The sequence below is a fragment of the Scyliorhinus canicula genome, chromosome 3, assembly GCF_902713615.1.
Source record: "Scyliorhinus canicula chromosome 3, sScyCan1.1, whole genome shotgun sequence".
Lineage (NCBI taxonomy): Eukaryota > Metazoa > Chordata > Chondrichthyes > Carcharhiniformes > Scyliorhinidae > Scyliorhinus > Scyliorhinus canicula.
This window is the reverse complement of record NC_052148.1, coordinates 225,730,206-225,744,987: the sequence shown is the minus strand read 5'-3', so window position 1 is coordinate 225,744,987 and position 14,782 is coordinate 225,730,206. Positions and strand designations below refer to the sequence as shown.

The 14,782-nt window shown below is 48.3% G+C and overlaps 1 protein-coding gene across 1 annotated transcript in view; it reads right to left on the bottom strand.

Annotated features, from left to right (window-relative positions):
- Positions 1-14,782, bottom strand: part of rxfp1 (relaxin family peptide receptor 1) — a 223,844-nt gene that overhangs the window by 34,483 nt on the left and 174,579 nt on the right. The window lies entirely within an intron of this gene.

The window sequence follows — 14,782 nt, the reverse complement described above, 5'->3', positions numbered from 1 at the left end:
CACAAGACAATTCCTCTCCCCGATGAAATGTCACACTGCAATGCATAGCCGACTACGACAATTTTGTTTAACTCTGTGGTGCATATTGCAATGTTCTGCTGGAACAGTCAAGGAGATTTTCAGCAAGCCTCTCTATGATTTCCCCTGGTTGATCCATGTGCTGTGCAATGCTGCTCCGCATGGCTGTGAGGATGATACATTGGTGTCATAAGCCACATTCTGGCCCTAATCACCCAGGATTCAACCTTGTAGGATCCTCAGATAGCTCTGGGAGAAAATTGAAAAACATATAGGAGTCATGCAAACTCCTTAGAAAACCAGCACACTCCTGGATAATTTGTTTTCTTTGGTTGCAGACTAGTTGAACTTAAAGGGAGTGAAATCCCTTCTGATTCACAAATGCAGTTGCCTATTCCTAGGGTGCTCTCATGTACGCAGTCTATTATTCCCTGCATTTATGGGAATCGTGTGAATATCTTGAGGCCGATCGCTCTTACGGCTGGGCTGTCAGCATCAGTTCTGAACTGAATGAATTTGCTTGCCCTTCTGAAAAGAGCATTGGTCACCTCCCTATGGCATTTATATGTTAGAGCCAGGGAGATGTCACACACACCCTCAGTGGACCCCTGGAAGTATCCACTGGCATAGAAATTCAACATCGCAGTCACTTTGTGCGCAACTGGCAATGGGTTCCCTGCAAATGTGCTGGACTGCAAGTCTTTTTGAAAGAACCCACAAGTCAATGACTGCCTCCAGAAAAAGCCTTGGCTTTCTCTGGCATTGCCTCTCAGATATTTGACGGCAGTTGATGTGCATCCTGAACATGCGCTGATGCGCCAATGCTCATTGTCGATGATGAAGGCCCTGATTACATTCTTCCTGACCTCCCTCTCTTTCTTCTGATGGTCTTGTGGCCTATGTTGTTGTTCAGCCATGTGTTTTGTCTGGTGAATCCCCTCCTCCACTCCCCAAGGTTGCAAAAAGATTGGGTGTATGAGATCCACTGAGAATCCACACTGTGTGAGCTATGTGAAGAAAGCAGGCAAAGGCATGAGCTGTTGTGATGAATGTAAGAGATTGGTATATTGTATTTTATATCTGTTGCAGTAATGTTTTTTAAAAGCCTTGGTTAAGATATATATTTGTTGTAGTAATATTATTAAAGAACCTAAGTTAAGGTAGCCAAACTATGAATCTACTAAAGCTGTAACTAAGGTGTCATAAAAAGTGTGGGAACCATGGTCTCTAACCATTTACTTGTTTACAATTAGATAGCTAATGGGATATTTAAAAAAAAAGTTGGAGTACCCAATCATCTTCTTTCAATTAAGGGGCAATTTAGCATGGCCAATCCACTGACCATGTATATCTTTGGATTGTGGGGGTGAAACCCATTCAGACACAGGGAGAATGACAGAGAATGTGCAAACTCCACACAGTGACCCGGGGCCGGGATCAAACCCGGGTCCTTAGTGCCATAGGCAACAGTGCTAACCACTGTGCCACCGTGCCGCCCGGCTAACGTTATGATTGCTGGAGATTCCTTGGAAAGTAGATGATTTATGAGGGATTGTATTTAGTCCTAGCTAAACTGGTGGTGGGACATATTAATTGGATACAGATGTTGTAATTAATGGAAGGAGCCAGGTCAGTCTGTAATTTTGAAGTCTGTTATGGGATTTTAAGTTGAATTGCTTAATTGGAATTAATGGCAGGCGTAAGTTAGGTTTTTCCGTTTAGTTAAGAACTGTTTAGCTGATATTGGTAAAGCTATTTATTTGATGTTAATGTGGTTAATTCTGTGTTTTATTATTTAAAAGTTTGTTTTAACATAAAAGCTACCTATTGGTCAGAGTCATCTCACCTGGAGTGAAGTATCCTCTCCTCTCAGTTTTACAAATAAAAACATTGTTTGGGGGTCTGATCCGGTATCCTAACAAAGGTTGGGGTCTGGTCCAGTTTAAAGGTCTGTGTACATGGAACAGCTGCAGTTGACCAATGGAAATGCACGGCCCCCTCATGGGCCACACCCAGGACCCCTTGCATCATCTCCTGTCAGATCAACCTATTATCAGCAATCATGTCAATGGAAACGCAGCGTGACCCTGCCACTTGTACTCTCCCTGTGTCACCCTCAAGCTTCCTCCCATTGCCCTTGACTCTTCCAACAACACTCCATGCATTCCCTCAATCATCCTTGAACCAATTATTCCACTACACCCACTGCCAGTGACCCTCAACCTTCTATCTCTCACCCTCAACCTGTCTGCCATCATCCTGTAGCTTCCCTCCAACATCCTTGACCTGCTCTCAGTATCCCTCGATTCTCCCCCCTGAGACTCTTGGTCTGCCTCTCCCTCCCGCTGGACCCGCCCTGCATCAAGTTTGAAATCCTCTCTCTGTCTGTTGACCTGCTGTAAGTGGTGCAGCTGCCTCCCTTGGACACACATGACCAGAACTCGCAAATGATAGATCCCATTTTGTAGGTCCATGCCTGTCTCCACTTTAGGGTTGCCATCTTGGGCTGGACATATTCTGGGAGCTGTCGGTGGAAGTGACATTACGAAAAATGACAATTGAATTGTTAACTATTCAAATCTGGCTTCCAACAGGAATTGTGTTCAATGTCCCAAGTCTGGAAAAAAAACCAACTAAAATAATATTTGGAGCTGAGTTCATTGTGCATCAATTTTGGAATAACTGAAACTGATGTGAGGTTAAACTTTATGAAAGGCCTCAGGCGACACTCCCAATTCTGTTAAATGAATCATTAAATCTTAAATTGGCAGACAAAGCTTAGCATGGATACAGAAAGCTTTGTCTACCTGTCTCACCTACAATAGATCTTCTCAAACTGAGATGTTTTTGAAATGTTGATAGTTAAATGTTTTAATATCTTGTCCATACTTAGGGCACAAACTGCCAAAGAGGCAAACTTCACCCGAACACCCTTTGCAGAGCCCGGATGTTTTTTGGTGCACAAAGCGAGTGCAGACTGCGACAGTGGCTCAGGATTGTAGCTCTGCCCTGTCCCTGGCTCTGTCCCTGTTGCTGAGCTCGCTTGGTCACATCTGTGATTTTCTAAGCACTGAATTGGGAGAATTATATCATTTCAGAAATGTATGTCTTTCTCAAGATAATGCAGGAAAACAATCTCATAAATTCAAATTTATGTTTATGTCATCAACATGTCCATCCTTTTCCTGGGGCAGGTGTAAGTAGCGGTAAAAAATCTACCGGGTTGCTTTGAAAAGCTGATTCCAGGGGACACCTGGCCATTCTGGGAACGTTGGCAACCCTTCTCTACTCAGCCAACTCGTCCCCCCCCCCCACATCAACCACAATTATGCCAGTAAAGTTGCCACAGACACATGTGACCTTGGACCTTTGAGGGGGGAGAGCTGACTGGTGTTGATTTGATTTGAGGATTACCACACCTCAGGCGAGGAGTAAGGCTGGGGAGGTTGGCCTTCATGAATAACCTCAACCAGTACGGGAATTGAACCCGCGCTGTTGGTTTTGCTCTGCATCACAAAATAGCTGTCCAGCCAACTGAGCCAAACCGACCTGCACTGCTATTTAATGATCCGACCATGAACACGCTACATCCACCCCTTCCCTTGCCACAATTGGACCTTCCAGCTTCTCTTGCTCGTCTCACCAGTGCTGCTGAGTTAGCCAAAAGGCGAAACCTCACCTCAGATCCAGAGATTGAACAACCTCACCTAGGACACTCCACCTTTATCTGTCAGAAAACAGGAGACATTAGCTTCCCATGCACCACTGGCTTAATCTTGAAGGTAGGACTTAATTTGATAAAGTTCCTATTTAATGGCCAATCATGGTATACAAATGCGTGGTAAGTATGTTCCCGCCACCAGGCGGTATGGTACCCGCTTTGCCTCTGACATGCTGCCGACTTTATTTTAAGGACTCATTAAATTCTGCCCAAAGGGGATAATTTGAACTCCCCAGGTTGGCGGGAGATGGACAGAGGACATTTTTCCCTCCAAACTACACTTGTGAATGCAGCACCATCGGACAGCAATCTGGAATGTACCACGGAGTCCAACAAGGAAGAAAGGAAAATAAGTGGGAATATTGGCTGGGTCGGGGGATGGGGTTAGAAATTGGAGAATTGGAAACCACACAGAAACTAGTTTTAACGAAGGAAGGATGTGGGTATGGGCAGCCACAGAGATGGGTCATATTTTAATAAGCCCGTGAACCTCAAATTCTAATCAGCGTTTTACTTTCAAAGGAATGTTTTTTTTCCCAAATCTCGTAAAGCAGCTGCTAAAGTGAGGTGAGAAAGGCTAGGTTTATCAGCGAAATCAAAAGCAAAATACTGGAGGATGCTGGACATCAGAAATTAAGATCAGAAAATGTTGAAAATATTCACCAGGACAGGTTTCATCTGTGGCGATAAAGACATCTGGTGAAAGATCACTGACCTGCAACATTAACATGCCTCTCTTCACAGAAGCTGTCTAACTTGCTGATATCTGTAGCATTTTCAGTTTTTATTTTATCAGTTAAATGTATTTCCAGCACTGCTTAAAGGCCGAGAGGAGCTGAAGTACTTGCCTCCAGCTGCTGAAGTTCCCTTTGTTCCCTTCCCAGGATTGAACCCTGTACTTTATATCTTCTCCAGAGCCTCCACCACCACCTTAAAGTTCTTCCTGACCTGAATGTGATCCTGGCCCTGCCCAACGCTCTGTGCCACTCTTCCCGATTTAATTGTGGCTTTTCACAATGCCTCCCCTGACTCGTCATAGAATTTACAGTGCAGAAGGAGGCCATTCGGCCCATCGGGTCTGCACTGGCTCTTGGAAAGAGCACCCTACCCAAGGTCAACACCTCCACCCTATCCCCATAACCCAGTAACCCCACCCAACACTAAGGGCAACTTTGGACACTAAGGGCAATTTATCATAGCCAATCCACCTAACCTGCACATCTTTGGACTGTGGGAGGAAACCGGAGCACCCGGAGTAAACCCACGCAGACACGGAGAGGATGTGAAGACTCCGCACAGACAGTGACCCAAGCCGGAATTGAACCTGGGACCCTGGAGCTGTGAAGCAATTGTGCTATCCACAATGCTACCATGCTGTCCTGTTCTAATCGCAACCATCAACAATGCCCATACCAACACCTTGAATCTAATCTGGCTCTCCATGATATCCCTCTGATCCCAATCCCTGCTCACTGCTCCTTGGCTGTGGGCTTGCACTACAGGCTTCTCTACCCAACTCTCAATCAGGTTGGCTTTCGACCAGGAAATGGAGTAAAAAAAAATCAAAGAGGTCCTGCTGTTAAATTTGGCAGAACTATCGGGAAATCTGTACCTCTGGATTTCCCAGCTGGAACACTTCACTCCTCCTCTATCTACCTATCACCTCTCTCTACCTATCACCATCAAAAAAATGTGGACATGAGTTTTTACAGTTCAGAGCAGGCCAGAATTTGGCAGCTTGCTGACAGCTGCTGAAGTGAAGGTGCCACTTGACAAGATTCTGAGGGAAACTGCTCACTAGGTCTCTCCAACAACAACTTATATTTGAATAGCCCCTTTGATGTATTAAAACATTCCAAGGTATTTCACAGAAAAATTATAAAACAAAAGATGGCAACCAGCTACTTAATGAGATATTAGGTCAGATGACCAAACGTTTGGTCAGTGAGATAGGTTCTAAGGAGTGTATTAAAGGGGGAAAGGTGAGATAAAGTGGAAGACAAATGTATGGACAGAATTCTAAAGCCTTGGGCCTAGGCAGCTGAAGACATAGCAACTAATGGGGGAGCGATTAAAATTGAGGATGCTGAAGAGTCCAGAATTAGATGAGAGTGTGTATTTCATAGAATCCATAGAGTCCTTACGGTGGAGAAGGAGGCCATTTGGCCCAATGAATCTGATCCAACCCGCCGAAAGAGCACCGTACCTAGGCCCAAATCCCGCCCTATTTCCATAACCCCACCTAACCTTTGGACACTAAGAGGCAATTTATCATGGCCAATCCACCTAACCTGCACATTTTTGGCCTTGGGAGGAAACCAGAGCACCCGGAGGAAATCCACGAAGACACGTGGTGAATGTAGAAACTCCACACAGACAGTGACCCAAGCCGGAATTGAACCCGGGTCCCTGGTGCTGTGAGGCACCAGTGCTAATCACTGTGCCAGCGTGCTGTCCGTATATCTGAGGGATATGGGGCTGAACAAGATTGCAGAGATAGGGAGGGACAAAGTCATGAAGGAATTTGAAGACAAGGATGATTTAAAATGAAGATGCTGGTTGAGCCAATGTGCACAGGCATGAACAGTACTTGGCGTGAGTTAGGTCAATGACAGCAAAGGTTATGGAGGGTAGAATGTGGGAGACTAACCAGGAATGCGCACACACATTTTCACAGCTGAAAATTGCAGCATTGCAGTATCGTGAGAAGTCAATAAACTAACATTGAGGGCACGATTTAATGGAAAAGTTTCTAAGTGTGAAAATGTGCGGGAACTGCCGCGAGCTTCCCAATGCTCGGTCCAGCGAAGCTGTCACCGGTGTCAAACGTTAATTGGGCCACTTAATGAGGCCCCACGGGTTTCATACCACAATTGATGATCCTGCCAGCTGATTAGTTAGTACCGTGCCCAGCAGCTCCTCGCTAACAAGGGAGACCGATCCTACAGAGCCAAGCCCACACATCTCGCAGCCATGTTACCCAGGAGACCAGCCCCAGGATTCCAACAGATTGTTGGACATGGGCAAGATCAGGCGCGATGCCCTGTTCCCCCAAGGGACTCAGAGTGTTAGTCACAGGGCAGCCAGTGCTATCTGGGAGGAAGTGGCAGCTGCCATCAGCTCAGGGAGTGTCATCAGGAGGACCGGCACCCAGTGCCGTAAGATCAACAACCTCCACCGGCAGCATGGGTGGGTTGGCACCGGCACCCTGGCACCACCACTGCCCGCCCTCACCTCAACGAGCATGCACCTGACACCGCCCCTGCCCAGCAACGTCCCGTACCTCGGCCCACCCATGTCCAGCAATGCCACCCACGCCGTCTCCCACATACTCCCCATCTCCATCAGATTGAACAGTGCAAATTGCATACGATGCCTCCTCTGTGTCCCCGCAAGAGCAGTTGGCTCACAACAGATGGGAGATGGGTGGTAGGGTGCCGGGCATCAGAGTCCTCACCCCCTATGAGGAACGGGCACTGGAGTTCGCAGGGGTGGCCAAGTACAGATCTGACACAGATGTAGAGGTTGGCGTACACTGCCGAGGTGAGAATCCACCGGGCACCACCCAGATGACCTGTCATGTTGTTCATGCCATACAGAATGACCCATCCCTCCCACTGACTCACATGTCCATTCTTCCGCAGGACCTTCATCCAACAGTGCTGGCCTATTTGGGATGGTGCCACTCCCGCCTCCCATGAGAACACCTCAGAGGGGAACTCCGAGGCGACCATTGTATTTGTGGCAGATCTATCTTCCCCACCCTCCAACAGCACAGAGACATACACCTCAGTGGGTAACAGTAATGGTCAGGCTTCTGGGGCACTTTCTGATGAGCACCACACAGTTACCTCTGGACCAGGCTTACCCGGAGCTGGTGCAGACAATAGGGTGCAGCCGTGAGATTCAGCGGGGGACGTCAGCTACACACCATAGCAGATTGGAAGAGTCCCAGAGGCTATGGCCGCAAGAAATAGTGCCAGCAATGCGTGGCACCGAGCCAAGCTGCTAGGCTTGTCGACCGCAAAGGAGAGCCTGGTGCACATTGTCAGCAGCATGAGTGGTGGTGTCCAAGGCATGGTACAGTCAGTGATGGCCATTGCCATGGCTGAACCCTTCAACAGTATGTCCCAGTGTCTGGGGGCCCTGCCCCAATCCCAGGTGGACCTTGATGAAGTGCTGTAGAGCATGCTCCAGTCCCAGGCTGGCATTGCTGAAGCCCTCTCGTGCAGTGGGGCATCCTCCTCTTCCACGTGGTGCCACGTATAAAAGGACATGGTACAGGTGCTGCACCACCCCCTTGTTAAGGCGGAGCCTCCTGCAGCACACGTTGTCCGCCATCTGTTCGAAAGACCAGCAACACTTGTACACCTTGGGCCGTCGCCGGCCTCTCGCTCTGGGTCCATCCCTGGCCTGATGGGTGGTCAGGTCCTTAGTGTGTGGGGAAACCCTGCACATGGGCCACTGCCTTGGGCTTCTGTCAATGTTGCTGCTGCTGCCTTCTCTGGCATCTGGCCGCCTGGCCTGTCAGCAGCACTGTGAGGGCAGCCTCCATGGGGTCCAAGATATCATCCATCCCATGTAGTACCTGTAAGGAATTGGAGAGGATGTGAGACTGACAACCCGGCTGCATCTTCTACACCCCGGGACCATCCATTCCCCATTTCGCCCCCCTTTGCCCACATCCGCTGCCCTCTGACACGCCCAGCCCACTCGCCCCCATCCGCAGGGGGTACCCATGGTCACTGGACCCCACACCCTGTACCCCAGACACCCGCAAGTAACGTTACCTGGACTAGGCGCTGGTCCCCTCATTGGTGCACACACCCACCATCTGGTCACGAAAATGTCCCTGGTGCGGGGCCCAGACCCTGGGTGTTTGGATCTTGGCGGCTATATCCATGATTTGGTCCCCGCAGTCTCAGGGTGTCCAGGATCACGTCGGATTGTGATGATAGACAATAACTCCCACACGCTATTGGTATTACTACCAACGGGAATCCACTTGGGAGCTGTGAAGTACTCACTTAACTACATTTGCCAATTCCCTATTAGCAATAGCCTTCAGCTGCGTGGCCATAGGTCTCAACGGTCAGGACTAGTTGTGGGTGGTCGATGGGGCAGACAGGCAGGTGATGGGGTCATCCCCTTATTGGCTACACATGATCCAGGGGGTGGCATGGTGGACCCACGGGTCCTGAGATACCACCCCCCCCCTCCCACCGATGGTGGCCCACCTCGACCGAGACTGTCCCACCGGGGGCTCCCCCCCCCCCCCCCCCACGCCCCCAAGCACAGGGGCAGCAACCCCAGTGTCCCCTGGCTTATTGCGGGCGAGAATGGCTACTCACCTCCTCGGACCCTGCAGCAGCCATTCTGCCAGCTTCACATTTTTAGAAAGGTGCTCTCATCAGCGCCCGCGGGACCACTGGCTGGGGAAGCGGTTAGATCACAGGTGGGGGTTAGGTAGGGGGCTGCTCCCGTTTATTGTATGGAGATTGGTCTTAAGTGGTGATTTTGGTTTCTCACCACACTGTGACGGGATCCTGATTTTGCCAATGGGAGTGGGCCAGATAGATCACGAACCAATTGGTGCCCACCTGGTTCTCGATTTTGGCCTCTCTTGCGATCTAATGGCTGCGTCGCGCTCTCGCCCAAACGTAACGCGGCTATTAAACAGCGTCCTGAGCCTTGGGTTTCTATGGCTATGACTCATCTTTCATTCTCACTCCACAGTATAAATATTTCCCACTTTCTCTGTCTTTAGCTTTGACAAAGGGCCATCTGGACTCGAAACGTTAGCTCTTTTCTCTCCCTACAGATGCTGCCAGACCTGCTGAGATTTTCCAGCATTTTCTCTTTGCCCTGAGCCTTGTTCATTGGCTCATGCAATGCCATTCACGGCAGGACATAGCATGACAGGTAATTTTAAGGATGCATCCAACATTACAATGAGACATTTGTATAAGTTAGCGGTCCATCAGAATCTGAGGATGCAGCTGATTTTGGGAACTGCAACTAGCAAGACTTATCTTTCTGGTGTGAAAACCCATCTCTATCTTCAGTAGGTGTGTAAATGCAGACAGATGTGCACGTAGCAGTTTGCTCTGCCTGGATTGCCACCAGTGTCCCTCTATTTGCAATGAGATAAATACATTTAAATTTAAAAAAGGATGTTTTTGAAAATTAAATCAAACCCCCAGTCCAGATGGATTACATCAGAACATCGCAAAAGAACCTAGGAAATAATAGAGGAAATAATAGAGGAAATAATAGAGGCACAACCATACTTATTTGGGGAAGCATTGGGACAGTGATATTGTTGTTGGATTAGTCATCCAGAGTACTTAGGGTAATGCTCTGAGGGCCCAGATTCAAGTCCCACTGTGGCAAATGGCGGAATTTAAATTCAATAAAACATTTGAAATTAAAAAGCCTAATGATGACCATGAAACCATTGGGGATTGTCGTAAAAATCCATCTGGTTCACCAATGTCATTTTGGGAAGGAGCCTGCTGTCCTTATATGTTCTGGCTTACATGTGACTCCAGGTCCACAGTAACGTGGTTGACTCTTAAATGCCCTCTGAAATGACCTAGCAATGTTTGTAAACATTGACCACATCAAAGAGATGTAAGTGCATTCCAAGCACTAACAAATCACTCAAGTGTGTGACTTCACTGCACGTACCTCATCAAAGGAGACTTTGATTTTGAGTCTGAGTCTTTGACTTTGACTGAGTCTTGAGACTTTGAGTCTGTCTTCCACAGACCCCAAGAGGCCGACAGCGAACCCAGGGACACGACCAATGAACCGGAACAGCAGACCGCGAGATCTGCAGTGCAGCAACCGAAAAGGAAAGAGTCAAATTGGACCCCTCCGGAAGGCCGCTGCCCTAGACTCGACATGTATGCTCAAGCCGTCAGAAGTCGTGTCAATGCCAGATTCATCACTCGCAATCACAAGGCAGCCTCAAACGTCACCCAAGCACAACGCAACGCCATCCGCACTCTCAAGACCAACCGCAACATCGTCATCAAACCAGCAGACAAAGGAGGGGCCACCGTCATACTGAACAGAATAGACTACTGCAAAGAAGTATACCGACAACTCGACAACCAGGAACACTACAGGCAGTTACCCGCAGATCCAACCAAGGAACACATCCGCCAACTCAGCAGACTGATCAAGACCTTAGATCCAGACCTTCAGAACACCCTACGTGCTCTCATCCCACGTAATCCCCGCATTGGAGATCTCTACTGCCTCCCGAAAATACACAAGGCCAACACACCAGGCCGTCCTATCGTTTCAGGCAATGGGACCCTGTGTGAGAACCTCTCTGGCCACATCGAGGGCATCTTGAAACCCATCGTACAAGGTACACCCAGATTCTGTCGCGACACGACGGACTTCCTACAGAAACTCAGCACCCATGGACCAGTTGAACCAGGAACATTCCTCGTCACAATGGATGTCTCGGCACTCTACACCAGCATCCCCCATGACGACGGCATTGCTGCAACAGCCTCAGTCCTCAACACCGACAACTGCCAATCTCCAGACGCAATTCTGCAACTCATCCGTTTCATTCTAGACCACAACGTCTTCACCTTCGACAACAAATTCTTCATCCAGACGCACGGAACAGCCATGGGGACCAAATTTGCACCTCAATATGCCAACATCTTCATGCACAAGTTTGAACAGGACTTCCTCACCACACAGGACTTTCAACCGATGCTATACACCAGATACATCGATGACATTTTTTTCCTTTGGACCCACGGCGAGACATCACTGAAACGACTACACGATGACATCAATAAGTTCCATCCCACCATCAAACTCACCATGGACTATTCTCCAAATTCAGTTCCATTCTTGGACACACTCGTCTCCATCAAGGACGGTCACCTCAGCACCTCGCTTTACCGCAAGCCCACAGATAATCTCACGATGCTCCACTTCTCCAGCTTTCACCCGAAACACATTAAAGAAGCCATCCCCTATGGACAAGCCCTCCGTATACACAGGATCTGCTCAGACAAGGAGGAGCGCAACAGACACCTACAGATGCTGAAAGATGCCCTCGTACGAACGGGATATGGCGCTCGACTCATTGATCGACAGTTCCACCGCGCCACAGCAAAAAACCGCACCGACCTCCTCAGAAGACAAACACGGGACACCACTGACAGAGTACCCTTCGTCGTCCAGTACTTTCCTGGGGCGGAGAAACTACGACATCTTCTTCGCAGCCTCCAACACATCATCAGCGAGGATGGACATCTTGCCAAGGTCATCCCCACACCCCCACTACTGGCCTTCAAACAACCGCGCAACCTCAAACAAACCATTGTTTGCAGCAAATTACCCAGCCTTCAGAACAGCAACCACAACACCACAAAACCCTGCCAGGGTAATCTCTGCAAGACATGCCAGATCATCGACATGGACACCACCATTACACGTGGAAACACCACCCACCAGGTACGCGGCGCATACTCGTGCGACTCGACCAATGTAGTCTACCTCATACGCTGCAGGAAAGGATGTCCCGAAGCGTGGTACATTGGCGAGACCATGCAGACACTGCGACAACGAATAAACGGGCATCGTGCGACTATCAACAGGCAGGACTGTTCCCTTCCAGTTGGGGAACACTTCAGCAGTCAAGGACATTCAGCCTCTGATCTCCGGGTCAGCATTCTACAAGGAGGCCTTCAGGAGACGCGACAACGCAAAATTGCTGAGCAAAAACTTATAGCTAAGTTCCGCACGCATGAATGCGGACTCAACCGGGATCTGGGATTCATGTCGCATTACATTCGGCCCCCACCAACAAGCCTGGACTTGCAGAGGCCTACCGACTGAACTGGCTTGGGACAATTCACACCTCTTTAACCTGGAGTTACCTCTCTCTCTGCATCTTTGATGATTTGATTGCCTGCAGGTGCTCGCATTCCGGGGCATCTCTGACTGTGTCTATATAAACATTTCTGGAACAAGCCTTTCCATTCACCTGAAGAAGGAGCCGTGCTCCGAAAGCTCGTGTTTGAAACAAACCTGTTGGACTTTAACCTGGTGTTGTAAGACTTCTTACTGTGCTCACCCCAGTCCAACGCCGGCATCTCCACATCATCAAAGGAGGGGCAGCAGGGTAGCATGGTGGTTAGCATAAATGCTTCACAGCTCCAGGGTCCCAGGTTCGATTCCCGGCTGGGTCACTGTCTGTGTGGAGTCTGCACGTCCTCCCCCTGTGTGCGTGGGTTTCCTCCGGGTGCTCCGGTTTCCTCCCACAGTCCAAAGATGTGCGGGTTAGGTGGATTGGTCATGCTAAATTGCCCGTAGTGTTCTAATAAAAGTAAGGTTAAGGGGGGGGGTTGTTGGGTTACGGGTATAGGGTGGATACGTGGGTTTGAGTAGGGTGATCATGGCTCGGCACAACATTGAGGGCCGAAGGGCCTGTTCCGTGCTGTACTGTTCTATGTTCTATGTACCTCTTTGATATGGTTAATGTTTACAAACATTGGGATTTCACCACTTAGGCCACTGGAGCGTGAAAGGACATGACTGGATCAAGGTTACAGATGGTTTTTACAAGGTGTCAGTAACAGACCATTACTCAAAAGCTACGGATGGCTCGCAGCTAATGGATCTGTAGGGTATTTAGACGCAGGTATAGCTGCTAACCTTGGACGAATGGAGACACTGAGCTGCAAGGGAAGTATTATACCTATAATGCTTCCCACTGCCCCTGTCTGGACTGTGTTCTAACATCCAGACATTGGTCCATTTTCTGGGGAGCAGGGGGGGGGGGGGGAAATGTGTGTGGTGGGGGGGGGGGGGGGGGGTGCTAATGTAATTCCTGTATTTAGGAAAGGGGACAGAACAGGCTCAAGGAATTATATGCTAGTCCGTTTAATATCAATAGTAGAAATAATAATGGGAACTCTACCAAAGGAGAGAATAGAAGAGGATTTGGAAATGAGAAATACAATAATGAATAGTCAGTATGGATTTCAAATGGGAAAATCTTGCTTGAGTAACGTTCCTGATTTTTTGAGGAGGTAATGGAGAGGGTAGACAATGGTAATGCAGTAAATGTAATTTATCTAGATTTCCAAAGGCTGTTGACAAGGTTTCCCATAAAAGACTAACGAAGAAGATTGGAGAATGGATTACTAGCTGACTTCAAGAGTTATAGCAGAGTGGAGTAAAGGATTGTTATTTTGAGTGCCAGATGGGGGAAAGTGGTATTCTATGAGGATCAGTGCTGGGACCACTGCTGTTCATAATTTAAATAAATTATTTGGACTTTGGAATTAAAAACACAATTTCTATATTTGCAGTTGACACCAAATTTCTGGAGGGGTTGGATAGTCCACATTCAGGAAGACAGCAACAAATTCACAGAATCACAGAATTGTTATGGCACAGAAGGAGGCCATTTGGCCCATTGTGTCTGCACCGGCCCTCTAAATGAGCATCAGAATTTATTAATAAAAGCAAACCAAGCACTTTGTTCTATTTGAGCGACATCAATTAAAAGTAAGGAAGTTATGCCAAGCCTGCATTAAGCCATAGGTAGATCACACAGAGTGTCAGCATATAATGAAAAAGATATTGAGGCACTGGAGAGATGTGGTGATTGTGGTAGAGTGAGGGTCACCTTGCTTGGGGGACCAATTGACACGGAGAGTGGGTAATCACCCCTCTTCGACAGGCAACTTTTAAAATTAATTTGTGACCATCGCTGGCTGGGCCAGCATGTATTGCACATCCTTGAGGGCAATTAAGAGTCAAACACATTGTTGTGGGTCTGGAGTCACATGTAGGCTAACCCAGGCAAGGGTGAAAGATTTCCTTCCTAAAGGACATCAGTGAACCAGATAGGTTTTTATAACAATCAACAAAGTCATCATTAGACTTTTAATTCCAGATTTTAATTTAATTCAAACTTCACCACCTCCCATGGTGGGATTTGAACCTGGATCCCCAGAGCTTAACCCTGGGTTTCATGACTACTAGTCCAGTGAC